General features: G+C 43.9%; 1 long non-coding RNA gene across 1 annotated transcript; it reads right to left on the bottom strand.

Moving 5' to 3' along the window:
* Positions 1-1,671: 1,671 nt before the first annotated feature.
* LOC149920000 (uncharacterized) lies at positions 1,672-7,590 on the bottom strand. The gene is made up of 5 exons (XR_016462165.1): positions 7,421-7,590; positions 4,808-4,908; positions 2,770-3,080; positions 2,447-2,521; positions 1,672-1,953 (listed from the first exon to the last, which is right to left on the bottom strand). It is a non-coding gene; the product is annotated as an uncharacterized LOC149920000 (long non-coding RNA).
* Between the last annotated feature and the right edge of the window lie 1,738 nt (positions 7,591-9,328).

Below are 9,328 nucleotides of genomic sequence, written 5' to 3'. Positions count from 1 at the left end.
CAGGTGCTGCATGGAAAGTTGGACAATGGCAGGGTCCCTCGAGGGCCAGTTTTTCAGCTGCAAGCAGTTGTGATTGCTTTGTGCTGTGAGTTTGCAGCAGTGGTGAGAGCATCCCCTGCTCCATGTGGGCAGGTCAGGAAAGGTGAATCACAGAATTACAGAACTGTAAGGTTTGGAAAGGACCTCTGGATCATTTAGTCCAACCCTCCAAAGATGGAGTCAGATGAGTGACTCTTCCTCAAAGGGAGGCAGTGGTAGGTACCTTCATGAATTTACCATTGCATGAGCAGTACCACACTTCAGTGCCCCATCACAGCATGTTTAATGCACCCAAGCCTGGCAATGTGAGCACAAGGCAGTACTGGTGGCAAAAAATCATGTCTGCATGTATTTGATAGAAACAGCACAAAGCACTATTAAGCTGTTAATCGGTTATTTGAACTTCCCCTGGATTCACTGGAATCAGCCTGAGGTGGGCTTGCAAATGGAAGCACTGCAGATGTGAGCAGGCCACCAGCTTTGGACTTCAACCAGTCAGCACGTGTGCATCACAGAAACTCTGCAGGCGACTCCAAAATGCCATATGGCTTAAAGCATGTTGTCCTGCGTGCTCCAGCACCTCTGCCACCCCTCGAAGCCCCCAAACAACCAGCGTACAGTGAACACATGCTGAATGCCCTCAGAAATGAGCTAGCAATGGCTACATTCAGCACTCTCAGTTTAAGAGAGCGGTTCTCCAGCTTGTGTGGTGAATCAATTTACCTTACTCACTCACGCCCACTTCCTTAGTTCATGGAAATGACACCACCCTGGCTGGGAGTGCTGATGACAGGAGGCTTGGGTGACCGAGAGCCAGAGCTGTTTGTGTTTACATCATTGGTCTGAATCCAACAGAGGCTGATAGTAAAAGAAAATATTAGCCATCTGCCCAACACTTGATAGCTTTTCCAGCTATAAAACCAAGAATGGATTAGATACAGGGGCTGACCAAATCTGCTTTGCCAGGGTAGGCCTTGCCATCGTTACCCTCAGCACCCGCCATCAGGGAGCTCCAGCAGGGCCCCCAACAGCTTCCATTGACACCAACTTGTTACAAATATTGAAGAAAAATACTGAAGAGGGAAAATGGTTGCATATAGCCCATTGCTCCCTCTCACCATGCATCATACTGTTTATGAACTAGCAGATGCCACACAATGGCCAGTCCTCTTGGAAGTGCTTACAACGGCACAGTTGGAAGGTAGACTTTGTCTGTTACTATATAATTGTAATGTTCTTCCATGTCAAAACAGAGTCCTGTATGTTAATATTTCCCACCAGCAACTGCATTTTACCACATACTAAAATCCCTCAGCTGTAAAGATAATGCTTTGTGCAGTTTATAGCCTTGGAGGTATAGGTAGCTCACACACTCCATTTGTCAACATTGCCAGCAGAGGCACAGGAGGTGGATGGCTGCTGCCTCCTTTCGCAGGACATCGCTTCTCTCTGGGGACTTGGATACGGCACAGGGGCTGCCTCATTGCTTCCACTTGTGGGCCTCCGTCTGAAAGGGGCTTAGCACAAGTGGTGGGCTCGTGTTGTACCGACTACCCCTTATCATGCATGGCAGTAATAAATGCATGGAGAAGAAACATGCCTCAGGACAATGTGGGTGCTGTGCAAAGGTCACTCTCTTCAGACCCTAATTGCTTAGCAGAAGTGACATTTAAATTGTATATCATTAAAATCATAACAAATTTATTTACCTCCTCCCTTATCTGGATCTTTTTTGCATACATTACATGTCTGATATATTGCATGCTATTGAGATCAGAGTGCATTTGCATCATAAAATGATGTCGTGTGGAATCACGATGACATGGGGTGCCAGGCGCCTACTGTGACTCATTTGCTGGCTCCTTGAGCTTTGCAGGAGAAGTATGGTGGCTTTTTCAGCGAGGGCAGGTAATACTGAAAACAGAGGGGGCATGTGATATGGTGAACATTTCTGCACAGTGAAAAGAAAGTTGCAGCAAGAAGTAGATATAGTAACATGCACGTGCATCTGGTTCAGTTCTGAATCATTTATTCAGTGCTAGCATTGAAATACTTGTGTATATATGCATGCATACATGTGTCTATATGCAAGAATCTATGGATTCTTCTTTCTAGATCAAAAGAGAGCATTGCAAGCAAAATCTTCCATGCATTAAAAATAACATTATTTTTTAGGAACTGGATATACTGCTCATCTAACATGTCTAATGGGCATTTTCTCTCTTGCCCATCATTAGACTTCAAACACTACATTTTAGCTGCATCAGCCTTAAAACTACATTCACCACGACACTGGTTATCAAGATAAAGCAAGTTTAAATAAGACAGAATTATCTCAGCTATCCCCTGTATTCCTGGTTTCACTTATGTGTGTTAATTTCTTTTGCTTGTGTAATTTTTTACTTACCTTTCTATTGTACTTCTGGACACTTGAAGCTGTGTACCATATAAGAGAAGAACAGCCCGATGGCCACACCAGAGGCTGAAGGAATCATAGATTCACAGAATATCATGAGTATCCTGAGTTGGAAGGGACCCACAAGGATCATGGAGACCAACCCTGGCTCCACACAGCACCACCCAAAACCAAACCCAATGTCTGAGAATGCTGTCCAGACGCTCCTTGAACTCCAGCACTTGGGCCGTGCCCACAGCCCTGTGCATCCCGTTCCATGCCCACCACCCTGTGGTGCAGATCCTTTCCCCGATCCCCACCCTGAAGGAGCTTACCTTGCCCTCCTAACTGGCGGTGAAACAAATCCAACCACACATTTCTTCAAGTGTTTAGCTCCCTTCTTCTGCAGACAGACTGTGGAGAACCAAGGAACCATTTGCTCTCCTAAAGCATGTGGAAAATGTTTATTTGCTGCTTTACAAGGCCTGAACCAAAGCCTATTGGCCTCTTTCCAGTCCATTGAATTTTTATTTATTTATTTTCTATTAAAGCTGGGAGAATGTTTTTGGTGAATAACGCATTTGTCAAAAAAATGCTGTCTTGAAGAAGCAACTTGTAGAATTGAGTCAAACATAAGCAGATTTAGCTGGGAAAGAAACAGAAAACATTCATAAAAACCTAACTGAGACACTCCATGTTTTTGTTTGGAAAATATATATTTGTTTCACATGTGACATTTTTTAAAGGCTATGAAAAGGGATTTAGGTTGGTTAGACTCTGTAGTCAAGTCTCTTTTTTTTTTGTTTGTTTTTGTTTTTGTTTTTGCTTTTGTTTTCTTTTCTTTTCCAGACTGGCCACTATCCCAGTCCCTAGATATGAGTTTCTTACCCTTTTCTATTCCATCTTCTCTGTTCATATCACTTTTACTTGCTTCTTACTGCCATTCCTCATAATTTGCAGCGCTCCTCCCCAGCACTTACTCAGCTGAACAGACTGTAAATTGCTAATCTCCAAATTTATTGCAGGCAAAAGATGGCACCATTGGCTGGCAGCAAGCTCTTACACTACGGCTTGTGCAAAGTATAGCAAACGCTGGCTGTTGTGCCCTCGTGTATCGATCTCAAAACACACTGTAGAGAAGACTACAGGTAAAATCTGTAAGCTGTATGAGATTTGCCATTGGGTCAAAGTAGTATTTCCTCCTCCCTACACAGAGATAATTGTTAAGGACCACAGAGGACTATGTTATATCATCTGTAACAAACACTTCAAAGTGTAACCCCCCAAACCTTTCAGTGCTGCTGCCAGCTAAACCTCATGCACAGTGTCCCATGCCTCTGTGGTTAATTGGGATTTCCTCCAACAAAAGCAAGCCGGGTCAGCAAAGGGCCGTGCTTTGCACTTTGTGCTGCAGTGAGCGAGCCTGGGAGCTGGCTGCCCGGGTGGCTTCAACTGACCGCTCTGGCTTCTCTTGTGGGGCTTTGCTTTCTGCCAGGCTGCTTCTGGAAAGCTGTTGAGTCTGTTTGACCTATTTGCCTTCTGAGCTGCCTCATCTCTTCCCCGCAAGCGTCACACAGGCAGCCTGAGATCTATCTATTGTGCTTCCAAGGACTGCCCATCTATTTTACCGGTCATTAAAACTTAATGCAAAGATTTCCTTTCAGAAAAAGAAGAAAAAAAAAAATAGGGACAGAGCACTCCTTTCTTTTAATAATGCTGTCTGAGTTTACCAGCTATGCCTAGACGCTTGGTTTCACAGCTACAAATCAAGAACTCAAATGCCCATAGCAAACATGCACATTTCCCTAGGACATTGCTCTTTCTTCCTTTTTTTTTTTTTTTTTCCTTTTTCTGTTCTGCACAGCAGGAGTGGGTGGCATAATAGTGGATATTGGAAATAAACTCTTGAGCAGTGGAAGGGCCATCATTAGTGCTGACAAAAGCAGCTTTTGAGGCTGAGCCAAGATCAAATAAATGAGAACTGGTAGGAGAAGCTGTCGCATTTATGAACAGTTTATGAATGTGAGGTTCAAGTTACCACTTTTTTGAATCAATTAACTTTTGTGATACGCTGTATAGATGGGCCCAAGCTGAGGGTTTCCTTTTGATTTAAGCATAGATACTTTTGTCCTGAATTGTTAATTAATTCTCATTGGGTGGAGCAGGAGACTTCCCCTAATTTACTTCCAAACTGTTTAATTCCAGTCATCGCTGTCGTTTCCCTCCCCTCTTTCAAAGCACTTCCACACCCTGCCTTCCCCACCGACAGCACCTGGCCTGCCATCCTACCCCAGGAAGACAGGGACACACAGGGACAGGGATCATCCCCTAACACTAAGTGCTTTTTTCCAAAGGGGAGCTGTCACAACATACCTGTCTCCAGAGCCAAAAGGTGCACTGACCACAGGGACCCTCCTTTCTCCTTCCACAGAAAACAATTAATTAATCTTTCCATATTGGCAGCTGAACATCTCCTGAAGAGAAAAATAAATGTTAATTTCCAGAGGTAATTAACAGTCAGTGAATGAGACTAAAGGGCTTTCATCAAAATTACCAATCAGCTCAAATTTGAAGAGATTCTCTCCTCCTCATTGCTTCTTCATCTCATTCAGCCAGTCCTGCTGAATTAGTGCCTAATAGAGTCTCAGACATATTCATATGCTGTCAAATTCCCATCCTCCCAAGGAACTGTCCCTTTCAAATGGTAATATGGAGGGCGTATGATGTGCTCTCGTTGCTATTTCGGATTTAACAGCTGGCTGCATTGCACCAGCGGTAGCTGTGGAAACTTAAATACGGGATGTGCGTGCCTGTGTGTGTGTATACGAGGATGTGTAAACACCTACTCTTTTCCAAATTATACCCTGTATCTTAAATAGCATTCTCTTAATAGCTCCTTGCAAGCTAATTCACTTTTTAGACCACCACAGTTGTGGAAGGAGAAAGCACAACAGCTTTACAGCAACCAAGAGCAGGTTCTCCCCTCAGGCTCTGTTCTGCTCTTAAGCCAGCCCCTGCTCAGCACATGACTAAGGCCAGTCCTAGGGTGCTGGTGCTCTCACCAAGCTGTCCTTAGGGAAGGATCTTTTCAGAGTACTCTCTCCTTAGCAGGCTACAGGACGGCTTCAGGGAGTTGCCTTTGGATGTCCTCAGCACAGCCCAATACACACCCAGTAGTGTGTCTATGCATAGAGGTGGCTGGTCTCAGGATGGTAGAGGGAAAGCAGCAGTTCTTCCCATGTCAGTGCAATGTAAATGTTCCCTCCTTCAGCTTTGTTAAATATTTTGAGCCTGAGCCAATGAGCCGTGGTGTGTGGAAGGAGGTTCCCACCGCTTTCAGTTGGATCTGTGCCTCCAATCTGGAAATCTTAGGGGATCCTGTGGGGACAATCAATGAGGAGAATTCCAACTAAGGCCTTCTTGTGTGCTGTATCAGGGCATGTCTGCAGACTGTACTAGATGGGCACAGAGCGTGACCTCTGTTAACAATACACATTACATGAAAGCTAATAATTCTGGCCAAAGCATATTCAAAATAGGATGCTTGAAGCAAAACTAATGCATTATTCACTGCTTGTTGGGAATACAAGAACACAGAGATAGACATCTGAGCCTTGGGCCTTTTCTGAGATGTACTGTACACTGCCTTAATGTGCTTATGGCAGTACAGTTACAGATCTTTCGTTACTAATATTATTTAAAACCTTGTCCAGTGATAAAAAAAAACACAAAACAAAACAAAAACCCCACAAACGTATGCACATTCAACTTTGATTTCTGGCTGTATACAGTGATAAGAGATGTTTTTAATGCTATATTAATTTCCTTGCTGGAAAATATGCCCTTCCTCTACCTGTAAATTAAATCAAACAACTATTTGAGGAAAGCCACGGGGTGAAAAAGTGCAGAAATTGCCCATTTCCCAGTTGGAAGCTGAAGACAGTTCTGAACGGAACACCAACATGACCAACTCAGACACAAAATGTAGACCCTGCTAAAGTAATGCTTCTCAAACATACAGACTATAAAAGAAGGACAAAATATATGTTGCTTTGCATGCTCAAGATACATGAATAAAATTATTTGGAAAGCACTTCAATCATCATTGTACAGAAAACCATGTTGGGATTCACCTAATTGTACAGAGACAGTCTGTAATATTGATACCTGACTCTGAACAAATCACCCTCCAATCCCTCTGTAGTCAACAGAAAAATGCAGACACTTGGGGGAGTGATTTATCTCTTCCTAAAGTAGATGTGTAAGAAAGGTCAAATGGATTGCATCCTAAAAGTGCCTATTTCTCTCCACTGACCATAAAGGTTGAAAAGAGTGACTAGCGCAGATGTAAATTATAATGCTGGAGACATGAAGCCTGTGCCTTGATGGGGGATATTAAAGTGTACCCCAATGGCCCTGCTGGCCACAGTAAAAAGGTCTGCAGGACAAAGACAGAGTACTCCTCCTTTTCTCCCCAGTGGCAGATTTCCAGGTTTTCATCAGATGGGAATTTCTGTTCAGAGGCATCGTGATGTACATCAGCTGAGATGGTGCCATACACCCAGATCCAGTTGACTGGATCCCAGTGGCAGTTTTACAATGTATAGCTCATCGAAATAGACCGAGATCTAATCCTAGATGGTCCTGAAGTGACTGCACAAAGGCACACTGACAGACTGCACAACTTTTCCATGGCAAGTTCTCTCTGTAACTTTACAAACATCTCATGCAGGCTTGACATGGGACCCACCTGGTAAAATGACTGAGTTGCAGAAAGAAACGTAATTATATGTATTACTTCTATCCCATATTCTCACTTTTCATTACCTTCTCTGTGTTTTATCTTTAAATAGCCACATATAGTGATGTACTAGACTTACCTGTGATACCCTTGATCATCACAATAATTGCTTTCAGGATAATGCTTTTCAGTTCTAATGAACACTCATAATTGGAAAAAAAAAATAATTGTGAGAGGAGTGTTACCTGAAGCCACGGTGCTTGATTTCAATATTCCTGAGTTTATTCAGTGTTTGATTCCCAAAACAATACCTAAGAAGCCAGCACTTCGATTTCAGATGACCTCAGAAAAAGGCAAAGAATCAAAAATCAGCAGGTATTATGGTCACGTTACGAGCAACAATGCTGAGCTTGGTGATTTGTTATAATGTCACTAAAACCCCTTGATATATTTAGTAAGTGGTAATGGTAAAGGTTATAATTCCTCCGAGGGACGATAGGGATGAAATAAACCACAAGGGTCAAGTGGATTATGACCTCATGAAAACTCAAATAATGGAGATGGAGCTTTATAAACTTCCTTATAATAGATAATGCCTTGAACAATTTCAAAGCTGCTTAGCGCTCAATTTAGAGCAGTCACAGGCTTCCTACTGTCTATATATTATTAGAAAAAAACAAAAAACAGAAAATTACTTCCGCCACTAGAAATCCCATCTGCTCAGAATTCCCATTTTGCATACAACGAGCACCTTGCTGTGCTCTGAAAGCCCACAGCAGCACAGGTGCACCCATCTATCAGCTCTCCCTACCCAGCACTTGCAGTGTGAGTGCTTACATGGAATTTGTGGATCTGATTTAAAGCTTGTAGCGTATCCTGGATTGGCATATTAATAACCACACCTGGCAGCATTTATTTTGCTGCCGCACAGCATTATCACAGCATCAAAGAAAAGGAAGATGAATGGCACTTCATGCTTTGCATCCTTCGCAAAGGGAAACGGCAAGAGCCCATCAGCACGGGCAGTACATACAGCCCATGCAAATTCTTTCTCCATCATTCTCTCAGCCACCTGACCTCACAGTGAAACTCACACAGGTTCAGAGTGCATCAAGTGTGGAGCTCCACCATGCACCTGAGCAAGTTTTACTGCATGAACACTGTGACAACAGCTCAGGCAAGCCAAATGGCTGGACACGCATGCTGTAGAGTTTTGTGAGCAAACTCCTAATAAAATTCCCCTCTCAAAATCATGGAGAAGTGCTTGAGGCCACACAATGCCAACCTCCCCAGCATGGAGGTGACACGGCGTTTACGGCTGTGTGACAGCACTGGGGATGGCAGGGCTGCCACAGCATCGGCCTGAGATGCGAGTGGGGCAATCAGCCATCACTGACAGAGGGATCTGTGATTGATTTTAAATTAAGGTCACTGTCCCTCGGGCCACAGCTAGATTTGATTACTTCTGTCACATTTTAGAAGGGTGAGAGAAACTTGTTTGCAACCATCCCTCCACTGACTCAATACGTGATGATGGTTTTCCAGTAGGGTTTGATGCATCCAAATTCCACAACGCACCATGTGGCCATTGTGCTGCTGGCATGAGCAGGGCTCTTCTGTAAGGACTAGGTTATCAGTAACAGCTTCGTACCAGTCAGAGCTTCAGCACCAACACCACCACCTTACCTAAGGGTACAAGCCAACAGAACCATGGTTCTGCATCTACACCTACAAGTGACATCACGCAGTCCATAGTCAAATTCATGGCGGTGTTGGGCAGTGCCAGGTTACCTCAGACAGACCCCACCTCTGAGAGGTGTAAGCAGGCAAATGGAAGCTGCTGATGGACACAAGAAGGGATAAGAAGGGATAGCCGAGTTCTTCCCATGCTGGTGAGCAAAGAATGTCCAGCTCCAACCAAGCAGCACTGTTGGGAAGATGCAGAGGAGCTGTAGTTCCTACTACCTAAGTTCCTACAGCAATGAGGAAGCCACATATCTGGAGCACTTGAGATGACAGCAGGCAAATGGCCATAAGTTATACCACGGGGGACACTCCTCCCCTCTTTGGGGAGATGGATGAGGCTGATGACCTACTAAGTATTTTTATTTTTTTTCCCTTTTAGTAATTCCTGGGATGTCGCAAGTGCACAC

This window comes from Phasianus colchicus, chromosome 1 (genome assembly GCF_987193195.1).
Source record: "Phasianus colchicus chromosome 1, bPhaCol1.hap1.1, whole genome shotgun sequence".
Lineage (NCBI taxonomy): Eukaryota > Metazoa > Chordata > Aves > Galliformes > Phasianidae > Phasianus > Phasianus colchicus.
Note: the sequence above shows the minus strand (reverse complement) of the source record. Positions and strands in the feature narration are given on the sequence as shown.